Below are 19,013 nucleotides of genomic sequence, written 5' to 3' on the forward strand. Positions count from 1 at the left end.
ATAAGAATCAAACATTCATGAGAAGAAGACATTCAGCTCCTCAGAACATTTTCATCACTCTGAAAAGAAGTTCCGTAGCCATCAATTGTCACTCCCCATTCCCTCTTCCCTCCAGCCCCTGGCAGCCACCAATCTACCGTCTATTTCTATGGATTTGCCAGTTCTGGACACTTCATGTAAATGGAACCATACAATAGGTAACCTCTTGTATTTGACTTCTTTTACTTAGCATGATGTTTTCCACCTTCAACCATGTTACAGCATGTATCAGAACTTTCTTCCTTTTTATGGCCAAATAATATTCCATTATATGGATATGCCATGTTTGTTTATCCATTCTTCTATTATTTGTTTCTTTGGGTTAGGTTCTTTTTTTTTTTTTTTTTTTGGCTTTACACATAATGCTGCTGTGAATATTTATGTATGAATATACATATTCATAAATTTTCAGTTCTCTTGGTTATGTGCTCAGGAATAACATTGCTGGAGCATATCATAAATCTGCTTTAGCTTAAGAAGATGCCAAACCATTTCTCATAGCAGCTACATATCAGCAATATGTGAGGATTTCAGTTTCTCTGTGTCCTCTCTGACACTTGTTACTGTTCATCTTTTTTATTACAGCCATCTTAGTACATGTGAAGTAGTATCTCTTTGTGGTTTGATCACATTCCCCTAATGATTAGTGATGCTGAGAATCTTTTCATGTGCTATTGACCATTTGTATGTCTTCTTTGGAGAAACATCTATTCAAGTCTTTTGCCCAATTTTTAATTGGGTTATTTGTCTTTTTTTTTTAATTGGGTTGTAAGAATTCTTCCTGTATCCTGGATATAAGTCCCTTGTCAGGCATACAATTTGGAGATATTTTCTTCAATTTTTGTGTTATCTTTTTAGTTTCTTGATAGTATACTTTGAAGCACAGAAGTTTTAAATTTTGATGAAGTTTAATTTATCTCATTTTTTTGTTGCTTATGCTTTTAGTGTCATATTTAAGAAACTATTGCTTAATTCATGGTTATGAAAATTCACTCCTAATTTTCTTCTAAGAGTTTTATGGTTTTAGCTGTTAAATTTATGTCTTTGATAACATTTTGAGTTAACTTTTATATATGATGTGAGGTAAAGGTACAACTTCATTCTTTTACATGTGGATATCCAGTTCTCTCAGTATCATTTGTTGAAGAGATTATTCTTTCCCTGTTGAATACTCTTGACACTCTTATGTGTGGGTTTCTTTCAGGACCCTTTATTCTCTCCCCCACCCCCCGCCAGGACTCTCAATTCTATTTGATTGGTCTACATGTCTATCCATATGCCAGTACCACACTGTTTTGATTACTGTAGCTTTGTGGTAAGTTGTGAAATCAGGAAATGTGGATCCTCCAACTTTGTTTTTCTTTTCAAGAGAAAAGAGGACACTGTCACAGCAGGATCAGTGATTTTACTGAGAATATTCTTGCCACCCAGTTAAATCTTTTGAACTCCAGTGCAGTAATTCCCTCTGGTTCATCCCAGACAAAGAACATCCCTTCTCTGCTTGAAAACCTCTAATGATGAGGAACTTACCTCCTAGGAAAGAGAAAAGTATCAGGCTTGGGTGTGAACTTGAAAGGTTCCAAGTAATCATTTGACTGAAAGTATACCTTCTCCTCGAAATACAGTCATATTCATCTTATTTACCTAAGACAGAACCAGCTCAAACCATTTTAAATGAGAGACTTATTAGAAAGCTATTAAGTTTGTAAAAGAATTGAAGGGAGATCCACAGGGATTAGGACAGCTCAGAAATCCTGCCAATTGGATGTGAGAGACCAGTCCCTGCTGGCGCCCCACATCACCTTCCTACTTCCCTGGCATCCTCTCATGGCAGAGGACATGGCCACCACCAGCTTGGGGATAACTTCCTTGCCACTACAATTAGAAAAATCCTAGGGAAGGTCTCTGATTGGCCTGTCCTGGGTCGTGTGCAATCTCTGGAACAGTCACTATAGTCAGGGAACTTCTCTCAGTGAACCTGCCTAGGTTTCAGAGCTCTCCCCCATTGCCAGGATCAAGAGACTATGATGGAATAGAAGAGGAGCTGCTCCCAGAGGCAAAAGCAATTATTAGCAGGACGATGGCAAGAGGGGTGGGTGCTGAGCTAGTACCTATAGTACCTCACTGCCAGTTTCTTTTAGGGGTTAGGCATTAAAGATTCATGTTTAAGTTTAGATACGTTATTGAGGGAAATTTGAGGGACTCCATCACCTCCATGGGGCTGGCCAGGTGGTGCAGTGGTAAAGAATCTGCCTGCCAGTGCAGGAGACAAAGAAAACACGACTTCAATGCCTGGGTCAGGAAAGTCCCCTGGAGTAGGAAATGGCAGCCCACTCCAGTATTCTTGCCTGGAAAATTCTATGGACAGAGGAGCCTTGTGGGCTACAGTCCAGGAGATCACAAAGAGTTGGACATGACTGAGCAGCTGAGTACATAATCACCTCCATTAAAACGTCATCACAGGTTAATTTATCAACGTACTGAACCATAACAGAGAGAAGCCTTAAGGGACAGAACAGGTACTAGTTTGCTAGGGCTGCCATAACAGAGTACCACAGACTGGGTAGCTTAAACAGATGTTTACTTTATCACAGTTCTGGAGGCTGGAAGTCCAAGATGCAGGTGTGAGCACGGTTGGTTTGTTCTAAGGCCTCTCTCCTTGATTCCAGACAGCTGTCTTCTCACTGTTTCCTAACATGGTTTTTACCCTGTGTGTGTACGTATCCCTGGTGTCTCTCTGACTGTCTTAATCTCACTTTTTATAAGACACCAGTCTGATTGAACTAGGGCCCACTGTAATGGCCTTTCACTTAATGCCTCTTTAAAGACACTCTCTCCAAACATAGTCATATTCTGAAGTATTGAAGGTTAGGGCTTCAATACAGGAATTTGGGGGAATTCAATCTATAAGAGGAAGTTAGAAGGTATATGGCAGGCCATGGATCATTCAGGGTTGTGTACATGTGTGTATATGTATCTTCTGCTGCCCCCTTCTCCTTTGGCCTTCATTTTTTCCTGGCACCAAGATCTTTTCCAATGAGTCAGTTCCTCTAGTACTGCCAGCATATTGGAATTTCAGCATCAGTCCTTCTGATAAATATTCAGAGTTCATGTCCTTTAGGACTGACTGGTTTGATCTCCTTGCAGTCCAAGGGGGACCCAAGAGTCTTCTCCAGCACCACAATTCGAAAGCATCAGTTCTTTGGCATTCAGCCTTCTTGATGGTCCAACTCTCTCACATCTGTACATGACTACTGGAAAAACCATAGCTTTGACTATATGGACCTTTGTCAGCAAAGTGATGTCTCTGCTTTTTAATATGCTCTCTAGGTTTGTCATAGCTTTTCTTCCAAGGAGCAAGTGTCTTTCAGTTTCATGGCTGCAGTCACTGTCCACAGTAATTTTGGAGCCAAAGAAAATAAAATCTGTCACTGCTTCCACTTTTCCCACTTCTGTCTGCTGTCGGACCGGATGCCATGATCTTAGTTTTTTGAATGTTGAATTTCAAGTCAGCTTTTTCATTCTCCTCTTTCATGCTCATCAAGAGGTTCTTTAGTTCCTCTTCACTTTCTGTCATTAGAGTGGTATATCATCTTCATATCTGAGATTGTTGATATTTCTCCCAACAATCTTGATTCCAGCTTGTGATTCACCCAGCCCATTTCGCATGACACACTCTGCATATAAGTTAAATAAGCAGGGTGACAGTATACAGCCTTGTCATACTCCTTTCCCAATTTTGAACCAGTCAGTTGTTCCATGTCCAGTTCTAACTGCTGCTTCTTGACACACATACAGGTTTCTCAGGAGACAGGTAAGGTGGTCTGATACTCCCAGAGGTAGCAGAGGATGAGATAGTTAGGTAGCATCACTGACTCAGTGGACATGAATTTAAACAAACTACAAGAGATAGTGTAGGACAGAGACGCCTGATGTGCTGCAGTCCATGCAGTTGCAAAGAGTCGGACATGACTTAGTGACTAAACAACCCGTCTGTGTATACATAAAATTATGTATATAGTTATATACAAACCTCATGGTAAAATCTGTAATAGATTTATAGAACCAAAAATAGATTTATAAAAACTATTTATTATAAATGAATATATTTATTATAGATTTATAAAAACCAAAAATCTATAATAGTTACAAACACAAAAAAGGAAAGGAATCCAAACATAACGCTAAAGGTAGTCACCAGATCACAAGGGAAGAGAACAAAAGAAGAAAGGAACAAAAAAGAACCACAAAAAGAACCCAATACAGTTTTTTAAATGACAATACATATGTTCCTAGCAATAGTTACTTTATGTAAATGGACTAAATGTTCCAATCAAAAGACATAGAGTGGGTGAATGGCAACAAAAAGACTCATAAATATGTTGCCTGTAATAGACTCACTTCAGATCTAAAAGACACACAGACTGAACGGGGATGACAAAAGATATTGTTTACAATAGCCATGATAAGGATGCAACCTCAGTGCCCAGCAATAGATGAATGCATAAAGAAGATGTGATACCCCCACACACACCAGAATATTACTCATCCATAAAAAAGAATGAAATCTTGCCATTTGTGACCATATGGATGGACCTAGAGGGTGTTATGCTAGAAGTGAATGAAATCAGACAGAAAAAGACAATTACTGTATGATTTCACTTTTATGTGGAACCTGAAAAACAAAACAAATATACAGCCGTAACTAAGCAGAAACTAAGAGTCATAGATAACCGAGAACAAGCAGGTGGTTGCTAGCGGGGAGGGAGATAGGAGGAGGAGAGAAATAGGTGAGGGAGATTAAGAGGTACAGACTTCCAGTTACAAAATAAATGAGTCATGGAATATAGTCAGTAATTACATAATATCTTTGTATGGTGACAGAAGGTAAATAGGCTTATTTTGATGCTCATTTTGAAAAGTACAGAAAGACCAAATCACTATGTCATGTATTAGGAGCTAACATAGAGTTGTAGGTCAATTGTACTTCAGAAATAGACAAACAAACCCACAGACAAAGAGATCAGAATTGTGGTTACCAGAGGCATAGTGTGTTGGGGGTGGGGAAAGAATTGGAAGAAGGGTAGTAAAAAGGTGCTAACATGCAGTTAAAAGATAATTAAGTACTAGGGATGTTAATGTACAACACGATAAATATAATGAATACTGCTCTGTGTTGTATGTGAAACTGTTGAGAGTAAATGCTGAGTCTCATCACAAGGGAAAAAAGTTTTTTTTCTATCTCTTTAATCTTGTATCTATATGAGATGACAGATGTTCGCTAAACTTATTGTGATAATCATTTCATGATATGTGTAAGTCAGACCATTATCCTGTATACTTCCAACTTATGTAGTGTTGTATGTCAGTTATATCTCAATAAAACTAAAGATAGTTGAAAACAGAACAAAATGTTTACCTGCTAAGCCACTGAGATTTCCGTTCATATACTACAGGTGTAACTGATACAGTAGTTACCCTAACGAAAAACAGTAGGAGCAGAATCATCAGGCCTGGCTTCCTTTGAAGGGGAGCTGGATTTTCATCTGGGCATGTTTTCCTCACTATGGAGTCAGATGAAATAATTTGTATTATCAGAAAAGTTTTGCTCAAGATCAGATGTGGTTGAACCACCAAGCTTCTGTTTCTGTTATTTCTTTGAGGACCTTGCACTGTTAGTTCAGATCTTCTGCTTTGTCAAAGTCCCTTTTCTCTTTCTGATACTGATCAAGACCTGAGTTGGTGAATTATTCACTGTTCAGCCAGGGAAACATAACTTTTGAAATATTGCAAATCATCTTAGAGTCTGTGGAGAGATTGAGTTGACATGGTGTATTCCAAAGCTTTGAGCGGGGGGTCTAGAGGAAATCCAGATCCCAGACCTTCAAGCTCCTCCCACATCTTGAATTTCAGTTTCCCCATCCCTAAACTGGGTTAAATTCTGATGCTCCTGAGTGCTGGTGGAAAGAAAAGTGCTTTGTCACTTGCTTCAGAATCTCTTGGAGATTCCCACTCTGTGCCTGCTCACTTCTGGGAATCTGATATGTACACCTTCATCCCATGCCACAGGTTCAGAACCTGAGCCTGTCACTGGCTGAAGTGGACGATCATCTGACAGAGGGGAAATCCCTTCCTGATCAGAATTGCTGGGACTTCAAGGGCTATATTTAGAACTCTGGGACTTTCCAACCAGATCACTGTGGACAATACACAGGACTTCCTTGAGTTGGCATGTTTAGATGGGCCTAACCTGGAGTGTTGAGGTCTGTTCAGTAGATTTAATGATCTCTTTGGTCTTATCTTATGGCTCTGCCATGGGCAGAGGAGGGGGATAGAAAAGGGATAGTTCTGTGCCATCTTAATCAACTCCTCCTGGTTTCCTGTCTGCATAATTCATATCCATTAAGATTGCATTTGGTTGCACTTAACAGAGACTAACAACAGTGTCTATCTCAGACGTGACTTTCATGGGTGGGAACCTAAAACAATCCTAGTGTATCGTTATTGTTGTTGTTCAGTGGCTAAGTTTTGTCTGACTCTGCATCCCTGTGGACTGCAGCACACCAGGCTCCTCTGTCCTCTACTGTCTCCTGAAGTTTGCTCCAGTTCATGTCCATAAAGTCAGTGATGCTATCTAACCAACTCATCCTCTGCCACCCCCTTCTCCTTTTGCCTTTAATCTTTGCCAGCATCAAGGTTTTGTCTAGTAAGTCAGCTCTTCACATCTAGGGGCCAAAGTATTGGAGCTTCAGCAACAGTCCTTCCAATGAAGATTCAGGGTTGATTTCCTTTAGGATTGACTAGTTTGATCTACTTGCAGTCCAAGGAACTCTCAAGAGTCTTCTCCAACCCCACAATTAGAAAGAATCAGTTTTTCAGCACTCAGCCTTCTTTATGGTCCAACTCTTTATGGTTCATTGTACACGACTACTGGAAAAGCCAGAGCTTTGACTATATGCACTTTTGTCAGCAAAGTGATGTCTCTGCTTTTTAATAGCTGTCTAGGTTTACCATAGCTTTCCTTCCAAGGAACAAGTATAAGTTACCATCTGCCATGATTTTGAACCCCAAGAAAAGAAAATTTGTTACTGCTTCCACTTTTCCCTCTCCTATTTGCTGTGAAGTGATGGGACCAGATGCCATGATCTTAGTTTTTAAAATGTTGAGTTTTAAGCCAGCTTTTTCACTCTCCTCTTTCACCTTTATCAAGAGGTTCTTTAGCTCCTCTTCACTTTATGCCATTAGAGTGGTATCGTCTTCATATCTGAGGTTGTTAATATTTCTCCTGGCAATTTGATTCCAGCTTGTGATTCATCTAGTCTGGCATTTCATGTGATGTGCTCTGCATATAAATTAAATAAGCAGGGTAACAGCATACAGCCTTATCATACTCCTTTCCCAGTTTTGAACCAGTCATTTGTTCCATGTCCAGTTCTAACTGTTGCTTCTTGACCCACATACCGGTTTCTCAGGAGACAGGTAAGGTGGTCTGGTACTTCCATCTCTTTAAGAATTTTCCACAGTTTGTTGTGATCCACATGGACAAAGGCATAAGCATAGTTAATGAAGCAGAGGTCGATGTTTTTCTGGAACTCCCTTGCTTTCTCCATGATCCAGTGAATGTTGGCAGTTTGATCTCTGGTTCCTCTGCCTCTTTGAAACCCAGCTTGTACATCTGGAATTTCTTGGTTCAAGTACTGCTGAAGCCTAGCTTGAAGGATTTTATGCATAAACTTGCTAGCATGTGAAATAAGCACAATTGTGCAGTAGTTTGAGCACTCTTTGGCATTGCCCTTCTTTGGGATTGGAATGAAAACTGACCTTTTCCAGTCCTGTGGCCACTGCTGAGTTTTCCAAATTTTCTGACATACTGAGTGCAGAATTTTAGTATCAACAGATCTTTACAAATCTTTTAGGATTTTACAACAACTTTAGAAAACTTACTTTACAAATCTTACAACAAATTTTAGCAAATCTTTTAGGATTTTAAATAGCTCAGCTGGAATTCTGTCACCTCCACTAGCTTTGTTAATCGAAATTCTTCCAAAACCCACTCGACTTCACACTCCAAGATGTCCGGCTCTAGGTGAGTGACCACATCATCATGGTTATCCAGGTCATTAAGACCTTTTTGGTACAGTTCTTCTGTGTATTCTTGCCACCTCTCCTTCATCTCTTCTGCCTCTATTAGGTCCTTACCATTTCTGTCCTTTCTCATGCTCATCCTTGCATGAAATGTTCCCTTGATATCTCCAATTTTCTTGAGGAAATCTTTGGTGTTTCTCATTCTGTTGTTTTCCTCTATTTCTCTGCATTGTTCAGTTAAGATGGCCTTCTTATCTCTCCTTGCTATTCTCGGGGATTCTGTATTCAGTTGGGTGTGTCTTTCCCTTTCTGCTTTGCCTTTCACGCCTCTTCTTCTTTTTTTTTTTTTTTTCATTTATTTACATTTCCATGCAGTACTTTTATTTTTTTTTTCAATTATTTTTATTGGAGGCTAATTACTTCACAACATTGCAGTGGGTTTTGTCATACATTGACATGAATCAGCCCACGCCTCTTCTTTTCTCAGCTGTTTGTAAAGCCTCCTCAGACAACCGCTTTGCTTCCTTTCATTCCTTTTTCTTTTGGATGATTTTGGTCACTGCCTCCTGTACAGTGTTCGGGCACTCTGTCTATCCGATCTAGTCCCTTGAATGTATTTATCACTTCCACTGTATAATCATAAGGGATTTGATTCAGGACATACCTGAATGGCTTAGGGGTTTTCCCTGCTTTCTTCAATTTAAGCCTGAATTTTGCAATAAGGCATTCATGATCTGAGCCACAATCAACTCCAGGTCTTATTTTTGCTGACAGTATAGAGTTTCTCCATCTTTGGCTACAAAGAATATGATCAGTCTGATTTTGGTATTGACCATTTGGTGATGTCCACGTGTAGAGTTGTCTCTTGGATTGTTGGAAAAGGTTGTTTTCTGTGACCAGCATGTTCTCTTGGCAAAATTCTGTTAGCCTTTGCCCTGCTTCATTTTGTATTCCAGTGCCAAACTTGCCTGTTATTTTGGGTATCTCATGACTTCCTACTTTTGCATTCTAATCCCCTATGATGAAAGGGACATCTTGTTTTTGTGTTAGTTCTAGAAGGTGTTGTAGGCCTTCATAGAACCAATCAGCTTCAGCTTCTTCAGCGTCAGTGATTGGGGTTACTGTGATATTGAATGGTTTGCCTTGGAAATGAACTGAGATCATTCTGTCATTTTTGAGATTGCACCCAAGTACTGCATTCCAGACTCTTGGTGACTCTGAGGGCTGCTCCATTTCTTCTAAGGGATTCTTGCCCACAGTAGTAGATATAATGGTCATCTGAATTAAGTTCGCCCATTCTCATCCATTTTAGTTCACTGATTCCTAATGTTCAATCTTGCCATCTCCTGCTTGATCATGTCCAATTTACCTTGATTCATGGACCTAACATTCCAGGTTCCTATGCAATATTGTTCTTTACAGCATCGCACTTTGCTTTCACCACCAGACACATCCACACCTGGGCGTTGTTCCTGCTTTGGCCCAAGTGCTTCATTCTTTCTGGAGCTGTTAGTAATTGCCCTCCACTCTTCCCCAGTAGTATACTGGACACTTTCTGACCTGGGGGGCTCATCTCCCCTGGGGTGTCATATCTTTTTGCTTTTTCATGCTGTTCATGGGGTTCTAGTGGCAAGAATGCTGGAGTGGTTTGCCATTCCCTTCTCCAGTGGACCGCGTTTTGTCAGAACTCTCCACTGTGACCCATCTGTCTTGGGTGGACCTGCACTGCATGGCTCATAGCTTCACTGAGTTATCATGCCCCTTCACCATGACAAGGCTGTGATCCATGAAGGGGTAGTATATCATAGGTGTTTAGTAAATAGTTGTTAAGTAAATACATTATTTCATCTGAAGTTTCTCAACAAAATGTGGCCAGTAGATCAGAGAATGCTGTTACTTATTCTACAGATATGGAAATTGGCTCAGATGCTTGACTTCACGGTAACTGAGGGAGCTTAGTCCTTTTGATTCCTAATCAGCGGCTGAGGGTGTGGGTCGAAGGTAGGGAGGCTTATGCCCCAGACGGGTCTAATCTAGGCCTCTGCTCAGCAAATTGGTGAGCTACCCAGAGATAAGATGATAAGAAAAGGAGTTAAGTTATTCCCACGAAAGAGCCTGGGAAGCTAGGAATTGCAAAAACCATTGCCTGGCTGGTTGGGAAAGGAAAAGTGACGTCCTTGAACAGGTAACTTTTTCGTGCCCCTCAGTTCCACCCTCACTCCTGCTACTAACTCTGCCCCAAGAGGTAGTGAGCGCCCCGTTAGTGGACGTGTTCAAGCAGGGGCTGGATGTCTCCTTACAGAGCATGCCTGAGTTGGAGAGTTACATACTCACATCTTGGTAGGAGAAGGCAGGCCTTCTGTCTTGGAACAGATGCTCTGCAGATTAGTGACCCAGACACCAACGCAAGAGGCTTTGCGCCACCTGGTGGACAAAGTTTTAAACTGCAGGCCCTTCCAGGGAGAGAAGCCTTCAGCCTGAGTGTGCCTGGAATCCTAAACAGTGAAGGCAGAGAGTCTCCAACCATTTCAGGAGAACCACAGTGAGAGCTCGGGAAGGTGAGGGGGCGCAGGGGGACAGGGCTGCGCTGGGCCAGGCACCACATGTATCAGAGAGGTCCCTGTCACAGGGAGGACTTATCACCAGGACTCAGGACTTCTGAGCACGTCCCTGGATTTGAAGGGAACACCTCTTTCCCGAACTTTATTCCAAATTCCTGGGAAGACAAACTGGGAAGCTACTTGGGGGAAAAGGCCGGGGCGGGGGCGGGCGGTTGGCGGGGGGCCTAGAGATGGGGTGTTTGGGGAGGTGAGGAGGAGGCTCATTTGTTCATTCTGCTTATCTTTGTGTTTGGGAATGACTCTGAATTATCTCTGCCTAGAAGTAAAATTTTCCAGTTGAGTTCAGTTCTGCAAGAGCCTCCATGAAACCATCCATTAACCCCACCCCCATCAAAAAAAAAACCCTCTATATTTTTGCTCCATGGGTACAGATTCTGAAAGATTTTGTCTACCAAAGTGCATATTATCTATTATCTTACTGTATCATTTATTATCAGTCAAAGGCCTCTGCAGTAGCTGGTAGGAGCTATGATGAGCTTCGGGCATTGGCCTTACCGTAGAGTTCATTTAATGTGAGCAAAAGTGAAAACATCTGACAGCTCGTGGGTTGGTGCAGCCCCATCTGAGGTGAGCCTCATTCTGCTCATCCCCGCCTAAAAGTCTGAAACAGGCCCCAGCTCCCGCCCCAGGCTGTGCTCTGGGTGGTGAGCCACAGAGATCGAGCCCCATCCTGGGCCAGCTGCTCCTCTCACCATTTCTCCTTCTGGTTTCACTTCATTCCTGAGAAAGGAGCACAGGTTTAATCAGCAGGCCACCCCAAGCCTGGACCTGGGTGTCAGAGGCCAGCCAGGGTCCTGTGACGGGTGTAGGACAGCCCCCAGCACACGACCTGGTACTGCACGTCTCGGGACAGTCTGTTGGATGAGCAGCTGAAGGCTCCCTGTGGACGGGCTTCAGATAGTTTTTATTCTCAGAGCATCACTTACCGCATGAAATGGGGTATGTGCAGGTTTTGCTGTTGGGAAGTTTCCCCCGGCGTTCCTCATTGGTCAGACCCAGGACCAATGAGAAAGAGACCACCCGCTCCCTAAGGTCTCTGTCCTCACCTTCTCAGGGTCTCAGCCCCAGTCCTGATCTGCTTCCCTGTCTGAGTCAGCCAGGCTGACCCCAGCACGAGCTTCAGGGACCCCTTTGCCCTTCGTCAGGGATGGGCCTCTGCAGCCTGCCCTGCACCCCACATTCTCCCTGACCCCTCAGACCAGAAGGCCCTCCTCCCCACTGCACCTCCAGACCTCACCCTTCACTCCCCACTTGCCACCCCCAAACTTAAGCTTTTCTTTGGAGCAGTGTTTGCTGGGATAACTTCTATTGAAATGTTAAAAATCAGAAGAGACATGCCTTTCTGTTTTAGCAACACTCCCCAAGGCTTGGGCATTTTGTTGTTGTTAAGACGTGTCCAGTGAGTCAACTTTTATTTAGATGATGATAATATTGGGGGTCAGAAAAAATTTAAGAAATTAAAGGATAATGACGACTTGGTGGCCAGAGGTTTCTCTTCTCCACTTGCCACAGATAATGCCGTAGCATTCAGGCGTCTTCTCCAGCATGGGCAGGAGTTTTTACATAAATGGAGCCTTTCACAGGGCTACTTCTGGCAGAAATTTTATAACCACTTCACCATATCTCTCTGCAAGTGGCCATTCTTGAGAGTAACAATGGCTTTGTTATACAGACCACATCTTTAGCACAGAATTGAGTATTAAGGGGGTTTTTATCTAGGCCTCAGAGATGGAATCATCCTGCCTGGAGAGCACAGAAGACTTAGTGAATTACTATATTCTGCCCTTAGCTCTGATGCTTGATGACGCTGTTGATCAGCAGCGGCTGGACTTTCTGACCTGAACATCAACCTCAAGTTCCATTTTGGACACAGAGATGAGTGGGCCTGGTGGGAGAGGGAGACTGAAGATGACAGAGATGGCCTCCACCTGATGAGTTACTAAGTTAGTAACTGGTTGTGTTCTGTTTGCTTGTTTTTGTGTTTTTGGCCAGGCCTCATGGCTTGCAGGATCTTAGTTCCCTGGCTAGGGATTGAACCCCGGCCCATGGCAGTCAAAGCACTGAGTCCTAACCACTGGACTGCCAGAGAATTCCCTAATAACTTTTTTTTTTTAATTGGAGGAAAATTGCTTTACAAGGTGTCATCTGGTAAGTGGTTTTTAAAGGTAATGAATGTTTTCTCTAACTCTATTATCGGCAGGTGTGTAAAGCGCCACTTTTCCTCCCATCAGGCCGTGTGTGTCTCTCAGAGCTGATTGTAATTCCTGGAAGATGCGTTTACTTTAAATCCACTCATTTGCCTATCTTTCCTTCCAGGTAGGTATAGAGTCTACTGCCTCGAACGGGGACCCCAGGAACAGTTGTTCTCCATGCTACACCCACCACGAGCAGCCCAGCGAGTACCCGAAGGCCTTGGTGGCTGCAGGGGAGGTTTGCCAGGACTCTGCCAGATATGAGACTCCCCATCTCCATGGGTTCCCAGGGCCCCTGGATGACCCTGGGCGGAAGAAGGGAAATTGAGTCATGCTAAGGCTAAGGAGGGGACAGAATGAAGCCTGGCCCCAGACGTGTTATTGTCTCCGCATGGAGGGGAACTGAGTTCGTGCCAAGCTCACACTGAGCGCCAAAAACAATCGTTGCTTGGCTTGCTTCTCCTCCTTGACTGGCAGGACCGCTGGAGAGTGGTTTTGGTTTCCTTTCTGTGACGTTGCAGTTTGTGCCTTGCCATGCAAAGTCTGGTCCGTGGACCAGCAGGATAACCTAGGAACTTAGAACGTCAAGCCCCACTTGAGAATCTGAATCGGCACCAGCCTTAAAACACGATTCCCAGGAAGTTTGGTGATTTGTGTGTACTCTGGAGTTTGAGAAGCACTGGTTTAGCGGGCACTATTCTGTCTGATCCTCGCATTAACCCTCTGTCATGGGTGCTGTTCAATAGCAGAGGAAAACTGTGCAGGGAGGTGAAGTGCCCCGTCACACAGCCAGAGGCAGGATTTAAACCCAGATCCAGCTCCTGCCACACCGTTAGCTCATAATTGTGGGGTTTCACTGGCTTCAACGTGAAAGTGAAGGTCACTCAGTCGTGTCTGATTCTTTGGGACCCCATAGACTGTATAGTCCATGGAATTCTCCAGGCCAGAATACTGGAGTGGGTAGCCTTTCCCTTCTCCAGGGGCTCTTCCCAACCCAGGGATCGAACCCAGGTCTCCTGCATCTCAGGCGGATTCTTTACCAGCTGAGCCACAAGGGAAGACCTTGGTAGTTTTAGCTGTTGGTAACTTAAGCAGAGGGTTTGTCTGACCATGTGCACAGGTATGTGTCCACGCCAGTGTGTGTGTGATGGTATGTGTGTATATAGCAAACACAATTTTGAGATCAGATGAGATCAGATTGGTATTATATATTTATTTTAACTAGGTGACAAATATTGGCCTTTACCATGAAGACCTTTATCCTATAAGAAATGATTTCTATAAATTACATTAAACTGGATTTATTCTGCCTTTCGAGTATTTCCACACTGAGGTGACATTGCTCACATCTTTGATTGATCCAGAAGGCTCCTTGAAGTAGAACTAGTATAAATATAAATATGGGTAAATCTCAGTTGACTGCCTGGTGTGATGGTAAAACAGGGCTAGTTAGTAATGAGTAGCAACTAATTAACCTGTTAAACTAGGAAAATAAAGTGACTGTCGTCCAGTTTCAGAGAGATTTCACGGGATAGCTGATTTCTGTTTGTCCTCATAATTGGTGATAACTATATTAAAAATCTGATACCCAGGCACCATAGGGAGTGACACAACCTACTGACTAGCAGATGCAGAGAAACCAAAAGACAGGTAATAGGAAAGTTTCCATCAGTGTCCTTCCTACTGGCAAGTCTCTGGATTCAGCTTGGTCATCGCCAGTAACTCAGATGTGTGTGAGGCCAGTTGAGGGTAAATGAACAGGTCCAGTCAAGTCAGACAGCTCTAAACTCTAGGCCTCTGCCCTGCTGACATGCCCCCTCTTCATGTTTGGAATAGAGGGCAGTAATAGCATGTTTTTTCTTTTAGCTGTGCCAAGGGGCTCATGAGATCTTAGTTCCCTGACCAGGGATTGAACCCCACACCCCTGGCAGTGAAAGCGTGTCCTAACCACTGGACTGCCCGGGAATTCCCAATGATAGCATTTAAACTTATCTTGTTGAAGTGACACTTGTGTTATTGTCTGTGGAGACAACTGGAATCTCAGCGCTGATTCCTTCAGGTGCCAATTCAGGGAGGGTTCTTAGAGAGGTTCATGTCACATGGAGATTTCTACCAAGGAGGGAAAAGATGGACAGATTGCATCCCCACTGTCAGAAACTCCTCCAGATGTCCCCAAGACACCAGCACGGTGATCTATTCCTCCTGCCTGTGTGCTTCTCTTGGAGCCATTTCTAGGGTGTGGTTTCTGTAACTTCGTAATGTGGTTTCAAGCAATGCGTGAGTTTCCTCCAGCTGCTCTGCTCCTTTCTCAAGATCCTCTTGGCTCTTTGGGGTCCTTTATGTTTCCACGCAAGTGTCAGGGTTGTTTGTTCAGCTTCTGTGAAGAAACCCATTGGAATTTTGATGGGAATTGCATTGAATGTGCATACTGTTTTGGACAGAATGGACATTTTAGCATTACTAATTCTTTCCATTCATGGGCACAGAATATCTTTCCATTTATTTGTGTCCTCAGATTTCTTCATCAATGTCTTAAGGTTTTCAATGTGCAGCTCTTTCACATCTTGGGTTAAATTTATTCCTAGGTGGTTGGTTCTTTTGATGTTATTGTAAATGGGATTGTTTTCTGGATTTCTGTCTTGGATAGTTCATTGTTAGTGTGTAGAAACACTACAAGTGATTTCTGTATACTGATTTTGTATCTGCAGGTTTACTGAGTTCATTTTTTCGTCCTAACAGGTTTTTTTTTGGTGATTTGATATGGAAAGCTGGAATTAGAAATCCCACTGTTTCTACCACATCCAGGTCATCCACAGCACCCAAGACACAGTGACTACTAATACAGTCTTCCCCCAGTGCCCTTTTAAAATATGTGAAATCATATAAAAGTGAATTGCGTCATCATTTTGGGTGAGAAGGATCTGGGTAGAGCTTGGCCTCTATAGCAAAGCTCGTTGTCTTCTCTCCTTTTATTGACACGATTGTTTTGAAAAGTAATTTATTTACCAGTAACTTCAAATGTACAGAAAATCTTCAGTGGCAGTACAAAGTGCTCACTTTTGCCACTGCACACAAAACACGTCAGTGTGTCTTACCCAAAACGAGGACCGTCTTCCAGGGAACCAGCACAAGACCTTCACATAAGGAAATTAATATAGTTTCCACATTATGATCCAATCCTCAGGCCCGCTTCAACTTTCAACAGCTGCCCCAGCTCTCAGGAAATGTCTCTTTTCATTCTGATCCTGTTTGTTCTTCTGGAACCATGACTGATACTTTCCCCTCATTTTCTCTCATCACAACCTTGATGGATTGAACGTGCACAAAATAAGTGAGATCTGAGTGGCCTTTTCTATACTGTAACATGTATTAGTACTCCATTTTTTATTGTGACTAAATGTACTAACATTTACCATTTAAACAATTTTAAGAACACACTTCCATGGCATTAACCACATTCACACTGTTGTACAAATTTCCTTACCATCCATGTTCAGATCTTTTCCATTTTCACCAATGAAACTCTGTAGTCACTGGATACTAATTCCCCTCAGCCCCTGGCAACTGCATTCTACTTTCTGTCTTTGAATTTGACTTGTCTGGATACCTTGTTTAAGTGGAATCATACCATTTTTGTCCTTTTGTGACAGGGCTATTTCACTTACCATAATGGATCAAAATTCATATATGTTGTAGCATGTGTCAGAATTTCCTTAGTTTTTAAGGCTGAATTTTCAGTGCTTTTTGTGTATACCACATTTAGTTTACCCATTTATTGATTGATGGACACTGGGATCACTTCCACCTTTTGCTGTTGTGATTAATATTGCTATGAAGATGGGCGTACCTGTATCTGTTCCCTACTTTCAATCCTTTGGGTATATACCCTCATGTGGAGTTGATGATCATATGTTAATTCTATGTTGAAGTTTTTGAGGAACTGCCATACTGTTTTCAACTGAGGTGATGTCATTTCACTTGATTCTTTTTATGGTAGAATAATATGGCTCAGCCATCATATTGTTTATCCATTTACCCATTGGTGGACGTTAGCGTTGTTTATCTCTTTTGGCTGTTGTGAACAATGCTGCTTTCAATAGATGTATACATCTGTTTTCAATTCTTTGGGTTCTATATCCAGGGGTGGAGTTGTTGAGCCATATGGCAATTGCATATTCATAGAGTAAACACAGGTTGCATCATTTTCCATTTCCACAATAAGGTTTAAAAGTTCCCGTGTCTCTGCATTGTTGCCAACATATGTTATTTTTAATTTTCTTGATTATACTCATTTTAAAGTGGGTGAAGGAGTTATTGCAGTGTGATTGTAAGTTGCATTTCCATCATATCTTTTCATCTGCTTGTTGACCATTTGCATGTCTTGTATGGAGAAGAGTCTATTTAAGTCCTTTGTCCATCTTTAAAACTGGGTTGTCTTTGTTGATGAGTTCTAAAAGTCCTTGATACACACTGGATAAAGGCTCATCAGATATATAATGTGGAGTTATTTTCCTCCATTCTGTGAGCTGTGGTTCCACTTTCTAAATTGCATTTTTTGATGCAAAAGAGGTTTCTGATTTTGAGGAAATCTGACTGTTTTCCTTTGGTTGCTGGTGCTTTGCTGTCAGATTGAAGAAACCATTGCTAAATCCAAGATTCTGAAGATTCATCCCCATGTCTTATTGGAGACTTTACACAGTTGTCCTTCAGCATCTATGAGGGTTTGGCTCCAGGACACCCTGCAGATACCAAAATCTATGGATGCTCAAATCTCTTATATAAAATAATCAAGTTCTGCAAATAACCTAGGCACATCTTCCTGTATACTCTGAATCATTCCTAGATTATGTTTAAGAGCTAATGCAATATAAATGCTATATAAATGTTGTAAAACAAGTAAACGCTATTTAAATAGTTGCCAGCATGTGGTAAATTTTTTTTGCTTTTGAAACTTTTTGAATTTTTTTAAAATATTTTTTTGCTCTGAGAGCAGATTCTGAGTAAGCAGAGTTAGTCTTGCCAAAGGGGCAGAACTGAGTCTAATCAAGCTCTGCATCCAGCTGCCAATCAACAAAAATATAGAAAATGGAGGCATCTATTGAGCTATACCATAGGACACAATCGACAAAATCAGGACTGTGGAAAACTCTACGGATCAAATTCCCTGGGGGTTTTCTAACAGATAACCCATAAGGAAAAGAAAAAAAGAGAGGGAACCTATAAACTAAAGGAGACTTAAAAGACTTCTTCCAAGGCTAAGCTGCAGTATCCTAAGAATGCACCCAATTAGGGATGGGTGATAAACTATTAAAAATACACCCACAAGGAGGTGACTACTATAGAAGTCAGGAGCCTGGTTACTCTCAGGGAAAAGGATAAGTTGGGACTGAAGCACATGAAAGGATTGCTGGGGTGTCTTGAAAGCTTCTATTTCTTGACCTGGGGAGTCTATGAGGGAGTCCATCTTATAAAAATAAAATAACAACAATAATAATATAATAATAAACTATACATTTATTTTATGTGGCTTTTTATCTGTTTTATTTTACAATAGAAAGCTTTTAAACATTCTTTTGCAAAACAAAGAATAAATGTATGAAGTAAATCTAAAAAATAAATATTTTTGCTCCGGCATTAATTGAATCCATTGACGTGGAACCTGTGGATACAAGAGACTAAGTGAAATTTTACTTTTTACATTTAAGGCTTTTGTGTGTTTTGAGATACTTTTTGCATGGGGTATGAGGTGAGAGTCCAGTTTCATTCCTCTGCATGTGGATATCCAATCACTTAGCACCATTTATGGAAAACACCATTTCCCCCATTTTCTTTCTTTCTTTTTTTGGCTGTGTGGCATGCAGGATCTTACTTCCCTGACCAGGGATCAAACTCATGCCCCCGCGGTGGAAGTGCAGACTTTTCACCACTGGACAGCCAGGGAAGTCCCCCACTTCCCCCCACCTTTACTGCCGTTACTGTGGTCTGACATCCATTCATCGTAGACAAATGGGTTTATCTCTGGGACCTCTATTCCGTTCCGTTCATCTATATGTATATCTTCGTGCCAGGATCACCG

This window comes from Cervus canadensis, chromosome 28, assembly GCF_019320065.1.
Source record: "Cervus canadensis isolate Bull #8, Minnesota chromosome 28, ASM1932006v1, whole genome shotgun sequence".
Lineage (NCBI taxonomy): Eukaryota > Metazoa > Chordata > Mammalia > Artiodactyla > Cervidae > Cervus > Cervus canadensis.